This window comes from Tamandua tetradactyla, chromosome X (assembly GCF_023851605.1).
Source record: "Tamandua tetradactyla isolate mTamTet1 chromosome X, mTamTet1.pri, whole genome shotgun sequence".
In the NCBI taxonomy this organism is placed as follows: Eukaryota; Metazoa; Chordata; class Mammalia; order Pilosa; family Myrmecophagidae; genus Tamandua; species Tamandua tetradactyla.
In genome coordinates this window covers 97754575-97765711 of record NC_135353.1, presented here as the reverse complement: position 1 = coordinate 97765711, position 11137 = coordinate 97754575, and the positions used below count along the sequence as shown (strand labels likewise).

Here is an 11137-nt window from a genome sequence, read left to right as displayed (position 1 = left end):
GTTTCTTGGAGCAGGGATGAACACGACCTATCCTATTCTACCATATTCCTGGAAATCTGTATTGGCTCTTGCTAATATTTTCTTTAGTATCTCCCTGGAAAAATCAAGCTAGCCTGTGTTTGCCTTCACTTGGGGAGGCCAACAATAGAATTTTTTTGAGAACTTGAATTATCCTTTATTTTTATTTTTATTAATAGTATAAACCTGTCATAAATATAAAGTCCTTGAAATGAATGTAGGCAAAGAAGTAGATAAGTTATATTGAATATCTTCGAGACTCAAAAAAAAACATTCTGATAGACTGGGGTCTCAAAATATATCTTTGCCTTTGATATTCATTCTTCTTAAGGTGCAGATAAACATTTAAAAGTTTTTTCTTCCAGATTTGGCTCAGTGACAGTGAAAACAGACAACATTCAAGTTCCATTAGGCAAACACAGCCCTACAAGGATAAGTGTCAGCATAAGTCACTCTGTAAAGGAGAACTATTTTAACTAACCTACAGTAAATTTGATGAAAAAAACTTCTGAAATCCTTTTTACTTTAGCATTTGTGGCATCCTCCCAAAGATCCTGGAGGTTTCATACATGTCCATGTGATGTCATCATTTATCATAGATGCAAGGATGATAAGAAGTTTTACCTTCCCCAGGAAAAAATACATGGTGCTGTGGTACTCCCCTCACTATTGTTGCAGAGGCCCATAAACATGTCTATGCAGAGATGAGAGCTGAGCATCTGTGATACCTCATGGACCTTGGCAGCCATGTCACTGGAGACCACATAGGTAGCCCCAACAGTGCTGTCTGGGTAAGCTGGCTACCGGTACATGTCATGGGAGACATAGTACTTGTTGCTTTGATTCTAACATGAGGGGCACCACAGTGAACACGACCAACCCCCAAATCCTGAACATCCATTTGTTCCAAACTTTCCAATGACATGAATTCATACGTCATTGTCTGCCATCATAAGGAATTTGGCATGTGGACAAAATGTATTTGCCCAACTAAACTGCAGAAGTAACTTAAGAGTAAGACTGCATAAAACAAGGTCTTGTTGAATTATATCATTGCACATTTGATCTTCCCAATCCAGTGTTCTTTGCAGTTCTCTCTTCAGCAGATTAGAAGGAATTCCTAAGGCAAACAGAGTTTGCATGTTAGCACTAAGTTGAGACCAAACATTCTTCTCATTGTCTCATGTTTTTTTAATTGCAGAATGATGGCCATAGTTTTCAGGAGCCCTCTTTACAAACAGTAAGGTGAGACCACCTTGAGCTTGACACTTCTCTTTGTGGTTCATCAAGTGCTGATAGGTGGCAGCTCTCACCGGGCTGCACTTAAGAGTCAAGCTATCATTCACAAAATTATAGCTATTTATGAGGTATCTGTAAGAGTAGGACTTCATATGGCTCACAATTTGATTATCATTCAGTCATCCAAAAAACATAAGGCTTACTATAAAACAAGCATCAAATAACTGAACAAACTGCTTTTTTTTTTTACTCTTCTGTTACTAACAAACATTCTGTTGTTCATTCAGATCTGTTTTTATTTAGGATCACTTTTACAGGTGCTTGCTTTTTTGAGACCAAAGAACTTTGTATTTTTCAGAGCAGATGTCCATCTTAATACATATTGATCATTAAAATTTTAAAGAGAGGTTTCTTATTTCATAAAATATTTCCTTTTAATATTATTTTTTCTGTGAGTACAAAACAATGAAACACACTGTAGAACAAGAGTACTAGCACATCAAAGTTTTTCCACTTTGACATCCATGATTAGCATCATGTAGTTCTTCCATACACTTCTTTTTTGAGAATGTTAGATGAAACCTCAAAGCATGTACCATCTATTTGAGACAAGACTCATAGTTCCACAGGAAAACAGCACAGGATGGCAAGGTACAGACAGGGTGCCACCACTAAGTTGGGTGACACCAACTCCAGGCCCAACAGGAATGTCTTGTGTGGCAGGCCACAGGCAGGATTCTGTAAAGTCTTCAAAGATATTTCAAGCGAGATCTTCTACTGAAGAGTAAGTAAATGTTCCCATACAACCTGGAATCTGATGTGCTGGAGCCACCTGGTGTGAGCCAGGATGCCCTGATCTTCTTCTGACCATATTCCTTCCTCTTGTCCTGCAGGGACCATTCCTGGTCTGGAGTGAGTAGGAAAGACTACAAGTGCTGCCTGAGGTGGCAAGGCCAGGAGTGGAGTATCCAGGGCTGGGACACCTGGCAGCCCCATGCCTGGAGACAAAGTTTCTGGCACCTTTATGGAGTTTTGTGGAAATAGGAGATATAGAGATGTTGGCTGGTAGTTGTTAGATACACTGGATACATTAATGAGTGAAAGGGATGGGCTTAAGACTTCACACGAGAAGCTTAAGCACCATCTGACAGATGTAGAAGTTTCTGAGTGTCCTGAAGGAAAATCTTATTTCCTGTAGCCATAGCCTTCAGATCTCTGAAAATCAGACTCAGAATCTTATTGTTAGAGTAGCAACTTTACAACATAATTGAAATCTCAATCTTGCATGATGTCTGCCTTTAAGTGAGGGCAGTGATTGGAAAGGAGTGGGACCCTGAAAAATGGGATGGGGACGTATGGATTCATAATGATGTTTGGAACGAGGTTGAAACCCTAGGTCATGTTGAGTCTTCTCTAGATAACCCTGTAATAGTCTGCCCTGAGGAAATAGCTGCCCCACCTCCAGCCTGCCTTGAGGAGTTGGCCACTCAACCTCCACCTGAAGGGATTAACCCTAGAGTAACTAATTCTGCTTCACAAGGTGAAACTGCAAATGAATGCCCTGAAGCAAATGGCTTGGAAGATATTTCTAATTCTTTTCATGACCCACCCCCACCACACCTCATTTCTTCCATACCTATAACTAGACTAAAGTCCCAACAAGTCCCTAAAGGTGAAGTACAAAGTATCACACATGAGATACATCATACTCCAGAAGAATTCTGTGAGTTTTCCAATTTGTATAGACAGAAATCAGGGGAATATGTGTGGCAATGGATTTTAAGGGTGGGGATAATGCTGGGAGGAATAAAATGCTGGATCAGGCTACATTTATTGATATGGGCCCATTAAGCAGAGATTCTGCATTCAATGTTATAGCTTGAAGGGTTAGAAAAGGCATTAACAGTTTGTTTGGATGGTTGGTTGAAACATAGATCAAAAGGTGGCTGACATTGCCTGAGGTTGAAATGCCAGAACTGCCCTGGTATAGTGTAGATGAGGGGATCCAGAGGCTTAGGGAGATTGGAATGTTAGAGTGGATTTATCATGCAAAGCCTGTTCTTACACCCCAGGAATGTCCAGAGGATGCGCCTTTTACCAGAACAGTGGGAAATAAATTTGTGAGACTAGCACCATCATCCCTGAAGAGCTCTGTGGTTGCACTTCTCTGTAGGTCAGATATTACTGTAGGAACTGCTGTCACTGAGCTGGAATCCTTAAACACAATGGGGATAACCGGACCCCAGTTGGTAGAAGCCAGGTGGCAGCACTTAATTGCCAATGACAGGGTAGATGTTGCTATTATAATATACAGCAAACTAAAGCAGGCATCAAAATTATATGACTCACAGAGATTTTTGACATTGGCTAGTAAATCATGGGGTACCTAGAAATACAATAGAAAGGCAGTCTACTAAATTCTTGTTCAAGCTGTACAAACAAGAGTTCTAGGTCAAGTGAACAGAAGTCTAAACTGAATTACAAAAACACAGAGTCGCGGCCCCTTAATCAATTTCCAGAATTGAGACAGTTTACATACCCAGAGCCCCTTGAATGAAGGGGAGGCCAGGGCCCTTTGGGGGCGAACCCTCTTACACTGCCACAAATTTATACTGCTAATCTTCCCTCAAGCCTTCCCCAGGGAGGCCGATAGCCTTTTATTAGGGTAACTGTGCATTGTGGAGAAGGAAGGAATCATTGGGGATTATTAGACATTGGTTCAGAAGTGACATTAATTCCAGGGGACCCAAAATATCAATCTGGTCCATCAGCCAGAGTGAGGGCTTATGGAAGATAGGTGATTGATGGAGTTTTAGCTCAGATTCATCTCACAGTGGGTCCAGTGGCCCCCCAGATCCATTCTGTAGTTATTTCCCCAGTTCCAGAATGCATAATTAGAATAGACATACTCAGCAACTGGCAGAATCCCCATATTGGCTCTTTAAACTCATGCAGTGAGAGGTATTATGGGTGGAAATACCAAGTGTAGAACTGCCTGTGTCCAGTGGTGTGGGGTATGTTGACATATCCCTTCTAAGGTGAAGGATATGTTGTTGCATATGGACCCTCCTACAACCCCAAAAGAGGCACAATGCCTAGTTGGTCTCTTTGGATTTTGGTGGCAACATATTCCTCATTTAGGTGTGCTACTCTGCATTTATATACTGACTCATGGGCTGTGGTAATGGTTTATCTGGATGATCATGGACTTGGAAAAAGCATGACTGGTAAAATTGATGACACAGAGTTTTGGGGAAGAGTTATGCGGATAGACCTTTCTGAGTGGGCAAAGAACTTGAAGATATTTGTGTTCCCTGTCAATGCACACCAGAGGGTGACTTCAGTAGAGGAAGATTTTAATAATCAAGTGGATAAGATGACCTGTTCTGTGGATACCAGTCAGCCTCTTTCCCCAGCAACTCCTGTCATTGCCCAATGGGCTCATGAACAAAGTGGTCATGGTGGTAGGGAAGGAGATTATGCATGGGCTCAGCAACATGGACTTCCACTCACCAAGGCTGACCTGGCCTCAGCCACTGCTGAGTGCCCAGTCTGGCAGCAGCAAACACCCACACTCATCTCCCTATATGGCACCATTCCCCGAGGTGACCAGCGAGCTACGTGGTGGCAGGTTGGTTACACTGTACCACTCCCTTCATGGAAGGGGCAGCGATTTGTTCTAACTGGAATAGACACATACTCTGGATATGGGTTTGCTTTCCTTGCATGCAATTCTTCTGCCAAATCTACCATCCATGGGCTTACAGAATGCCTTATCCATCATCATGGTATTCCATACAGCATTGATTCTGATCAGGGTACACACTTCACGGCAAATGAAGTGTGGGAATGGGCACATGCTCATGGAATTCTCTGGTCTTACCATGTTTCCCATCATCCAGAAGCAGCTGGATTGATAGAATGGTGGAATGGCCTTTTGTAAATCTGGCAATACCTTGAAGGGCTGAGGTAATGTTCTCCAGGAGGCGGTGTATGCTCTGAATCAGCGTCCACAGTATGGTGCTGTTTCTCCCATAGCCAGGATCCATGGGTGGAAATGGGAGTGGCACCACTCATTATTTCCTAGTGATCCACTAGGAAAATTTTTGCTTCCTGTCCTTATGGCCCTGAGCTCTGATGGTCTGCAGGTTTTAGTTCCAAAAGGCAGAGTGCTTCCACAGGAGAAACAACAATGATTCCATTGAACTGGAATCTAAGACTGCAACCTGGTCACTTTGAGCTACTCATACCCCTGGATCAACAAGCCAAGAAGGGGATTACATTATTGTCTGGGGTGACTGACCCTCTCAGGGGGAAATAGGACTACAACTACACAATGGAGGTAAAGAAGAGGTTTCCTGAAATATAGGAGAACCCCTAGGGCGTCTTTTAGTACTACCATGCCCTGTAATAAAAATCAATGGAAAACTACACAGCCCAATCCAGGCAGGACTACCCATGACTCTGAAACTTCAGGAATGTAGGTTTGGGTCACCCCACCAGGCAAAGACCAAGGTCAGCTGAAGTGCTTACTGAGGGTAAAGGGAACATGGAATGGATAGTGGAAGAAGGTAGTGATAAAGATGTACTACAACCACATGATCAGTTACAGAAATGAGAACTGTAATGCTGTTTCGTTCATGTCATACTATTTAAGTTGTAAGATATCAAGTTGAAAAATGAATATTACCCAACGACTTGCACCCTATTCTGGGGAGATTTAACATATTTCTTGTTATATGCGGACAGTTGAGTATTGTTAGGTGAAAGAAAAAATGTGCATTTTATTCTTTTTTATTTAGAAATTAGGTATGATTTAAGGTGATGTGTATAGCTGCCAAGTTAACGAGGGGTGGACTGTCATGGTCAGGTTCATGTGTCAACTTGGCCAAGTGGTGGTATCTGTTTGTCTGGTTGGGCAAGTCCTGGCCTGTCTGTTGCTATGAGGGCATTTCATAGAATAAAATCATGATCACCTCAGCTGCATCCATGGCTGATTCCATTTGTCATCAGCCAAGGGGAGTATCTTCTGCAATGAGTGATGCTTAGTCTAATCACTGGAGGCCTTTTAAGGAGGATTCAGAAGAGACAGACTCTCCTCTTGCTTTGGCCAGTGAGCCTCTCCTGTGGAGTTCATCCAGACCCTTTAACGGAATTGCCAGCTTCACAGCCTGCCCTACAGATTTTAGACTCTACATTCCCATGGTTACATGAAACACTTTTATAAATTTTATATTTATGAATATTTCCTGTTGATTCTGATTCTCTCGAGAACCCTAACTAATACACATGGGAATGGGATATCTCCCAATAGGCAGCTTTTCAAAAAGCAAAAAGGCAATAGCACAGGCAAAAGCACTGGGAGGCATAGATTCAGACCTGCCTTTTGTGTTGAATTTAGCCAGCATTCCTACTGGCTTTGGGTGGGGTCTGTGGCAACATTCTAAATGGATGTCCCTTGGCTTTTGGTCACAATTATGGAAAGAGACAGAACTGAGATACAGCCCCCTGGAACAGCAGTTGTGTACTTCATATAAGGCCTATTGCAAGTGGAGAAACTAATGCAAAGATGCCCAGTCACCTTAAAAATTGCCATCCCATCAGGAGTGAAAACCAACATGTTTCTAAGCCATGCTCTGGCAGTGCCCAACTGAGCACACTGACCAAGTGGACAGCCTACTTGCTACACAGCAGCATTTTCAATTCCAGTCCTCTGAGTGCAGAAATGCACAAGATTCTAAGAAGTGTCCCACAAAAAAGATTCAACAGCTTAAGTCACTGTACCTGAAATAATTGTTCAAACGCCCACTATAGAAAGTATGGGTACCATTCCTGGGTCTGTTTGGTACATTGATGGATCTGTTAGTAGACAATGTCCCACATGGACAGTTGTGGCAATACACCCCAGTACTGAAACTATATAGTAGGAGATTGGCTCAGTCCAAAGCAGTCATAGGCTGAGTTAAAAGCCATATGGATGGTAATAGTGCATGAACCAGGAGATGCACTAACTGTCTGCACCAACAGCTGGGCTGTTTACAAAGGCCTTACAATTTGGATGGCAACCTAGAAGCAGGAACAATGGACAGCCATGAGTTGCCCTCTCTGGGGACAAAATTGTGGAAAGACATCTGGGATGCCTACCAATGATGAAAGATAATTGTCTATCATGTACCTCCCTACACTTACATTACATGGGAAATTTGGAAACAGATACACTTGCAGGGGGTTGGAGAAGCTCAACTGAAACTATGTGTGCTGTTTTGAAGCTATTATGAACCCTAGAAAAGCCATGTCCTTTGATCCTCATCAATATTGCTGGGTGGGAGCTTTTCATTTCCATGGAGAAATGATGCAACCAATTGTGGGTGGTAACTTCTGACTAGATCATTTCCAAGGAGATGTGTCTCCACCCATTCAAGGTGTGATTGCTTATTGGAATGCTTTAAGAGGGAACCACTTTGGAAACAGCTTTAAAACCACCAGAATGAACAAATCCCATGCAGCCAAAGAGCTTTAGAGATGAAGAAGGGAAATGCCCCTGGGGGAGCTTCATGAAACAAGAAGCCAGGAGAGAAAACTAACAGACATCACCATGTGCCCTTCCAGCTGAGAACCCCCAAATTTCATTGGGCCTTCTTGAGTGAAGTTAACTTCTTGTTGGTGCCTTCATTTGGGCATATCACAGCCTTAGAACTGTAAACTTGCAACTTAACAAATCCATTTTATTGTTTTTTTATTTTAGAAATTAGAAACCTTTTTAAAAGCTGTTACATTTTTCTGGTATATTGCATTCTGGAAGCTTACTAACTAAAATGCCAGGGAGTAAGTGGAACGACTTCATTGGAAAAGTGGACACTGAGCGTACCAAATCCTGCAGCATCTGGGTCATCAGTTCCAGCAGCCAATCATGCAGCAGCAGCCAGTGGACATCACTAGAGAATGCCCTTCATGCTATCTGTGTCAACTACCTAGGCCACCGTGCCAGATGGAATACATCAGTTGGTCACAAATCCTGGTGACCTGGTGGCAAGTGGATTATGTTGGTCCCCTTCCACTCTCAGGGGGGGGTATTGATGAGTTATGCTTTTACTGCTGTTGACATGTTTACAGGACTTTTATTTTCTGATGTTAACCAGAGGGCCAACATCTGATGTTTGGAGAAAGTAAGCACTTTCTATGGGGTGCCTACACAAATAAACAGTGATCAGGGTACCCCTATCACTGAGCAGATTACCCATCATGGACCAGGACATCATTTGGATGTTTCATCTACCTTATAGTCCCACAGGTGCTGGCCTTATTGAAAGAATGAATGGCCTCTTAAAAGAACAATTGAAAGATGATAAAAGTTCTTTCCAGCAGTGGACTAAGAGACTCTATCAGGCCTTAGGTTCATTTGAATGTGACACCTTCAGCTGCAGCACCTACCCCCATTGAAATGCTGATGGCTGGACCAATGTAAGCCCTGAGAATACAAGTCAAAGGGCCCACTGTTTTGAGCCAAAAAGGGAAAATGATAACTATTTTATTGCCTGTACCTCAGATCATACAAAATGAGGAAAATTAGGTCAAATTTCTGGCCTATGTAGTCTTGTTGTTTAGGAATCCTAAGTCCCTGGGGAATAGGAATTACCAAAAATATTTTAATAAGGCCTTAATTTATATAGAAAATGCCTGTTAAAATCTTTATCAACAATCCGGGGCCTCCTATTCCCATGGGAACTTTATGCATGACTATGTGGACCCCTCTTATTCCCAGATTAACAATTGATGTAATGGTAACAGACTCTCAAGATTTGCAGGGAGAGAATATCTGATATTTAAAACCTCCCCATAATGTTCCTCTGCCTAGTACCTTGTTATCAACCAATGGAACTCTAACATGTATTTTGTTAGATCAGCCAGAATTACCCTTTGTTGTTCCCCATGAACATCTTTCTTTTTGCCCATAAATCCTTAGCAAATACTTTTCTACAATGAGTTTCAGCAGTAACTCATGTCCACAACCAAACCCAATGTTGGGTTTACATGGACTTGCCAACTTTGGATACTACCTACCTTCCTTGGACTGTAAATTAGACTGCATGGAATACTTTGCTGCCTGGCAGAATTCAGCACATCAGAAAAATCTGGAAAAGAATCTCATTTAAGACTAAAATCCAAGTACCATCCTAAAATGAGATCAGACCTTACATCTTCTCCCTTGTAACAGGAACAAGGGAATAAGACCTGCCCTTTATTGGTGTATGATGGTTTAGGGTGGTTGATGGCAGAAGATTTAGCAGTAGACCATGTTGCCCCTGTCTATATGGAATGACTTTATGGAATTCATGATGTGGGGTAGCCACCCCCCAGTTGTATAATTTTGCTGTTAACTTACAAAGCAATAGACTTTTCTAGTGGCATATTGTCTTCAACCATCATGATATATATCCTTCCCCCCAGTGGATGGCCATAGACCTGTGGGCAATATGGTCGGCCCTATGTACCCTACAACTGGACAGGACATTGTATGTGGGGACTGCCCTATGTCTCTGCCACCTTATATGACTCTTTGCCCCCCACTTCTAGTAATTTTGGAAATGGTCAAAGTTAGGTATAGAATAAAATGCACTCCCTGGTGGTATTATCCGTTAGCCATTCTTGCACTAGGTGAAGCTGCAACAGCAACTGAAAAACAGGTGGCAGCTTTAGCCAATCACACTGCCCAAGTACTTAATGATTCCAAACTACTTGTATCCTTTCTAAATGAAGAAATCACAGTTTACAAAAGCAGTTTTACAAAATAAAATGACCTTAGATATTCTCACTTCAGCACAAGTTGACACCTGTTCTTTCATTAATGTGCAGTGCTGTGTATATATTCCTGATTATTCACACAGTGTTTAATAAGTTTTAAATTTTATGCAAAAACAAATATATAATTGTTCTAATTTGCTAGTTGCCAGAGTGTAATATACCAGAAATGGAATGTCTTTCACAAAGGGAAATTTAATCAGTTGCTAGTTTACAGTTCCAAGGCCGATAAAATGTCTCGGTTAAAACAAGTCTATAGAAATGTCCAATCTAAGGCATACAGGTAAAGATACCTTGGTTTAAGAAGGTCAATGAAGTTCAGGGTTTCTCTCTCAAGTGAGAAGGCATATTTTGAACACAGTCAGCATTTCTCTCTTATCTGGAAAGGCACAGAGTAAACACGGTCAGGGTTCCTTTCTCATCTGAAAGGGCACATGGTGAACATGGCATCATCTGCTAGTTTCTTCTCCTGGCTTCCTGTCTCATGAAGCTTCCCAGGAGACATTTCCCTTCTTCATCTCCAAAGGTCACTGGCTGGTGGACTCTGCTTCTCATGGCTATGTTGTTCTGCTCTGCTCTCTCTGAATCTCCCATTCTCCAAAATGTTTCCTCTTTTATAGAACTTCAGAAACTAATCAAGAGCCACCCTAATGGGTGGAGACATGCCTCTACCTAATCCAGCTTAACAACCACTCTTGATTAATCACATATCCAGGGAGATGATCTAATTACAGTTTCAAACATACAATGCTGAATAGGGATTAGAAGAAACAGCTGCCTTTACAAAATGGGATTAGGATTAACACATGGCTATTCTAGAGTACATATTTCAAACCAGCACAATAATATTGATCAATTATCTGAGAACCCTTGTCTATATGTTTAATTCCCCTTCTTGCCATGGCTGCATCTCTTTGTAGGGTTATCATCTCTTTGTTGGGGACTCCTGGTGTTCTTTTTTTCTCATACTGTTGTTGTGGATTATGGGTGCAATATCTATCCTATGGTCAGTGTAGTCTGCTGTGCAGAAGTGGATTGTGGAGATCTGGCACCTGGACTCCCCATTCATATAGAGACTAAG

General features: G+C 41.9%; 1 pseudogene; it reads right to left on the bottom strand.

Moving 5' to 3' along the window:
- Window positions 1-426: 426 nt before the first annotated feature.
- Window positions 427-1540, bottom strand: LOC143671537 (lactosylceramide 1,3-N-acetyl-beta-D-glucosaminyltransferase-like; annotated as a pseudogene).
- Window positions 1541-11137: the final 9597 nt, after the last annotated feature.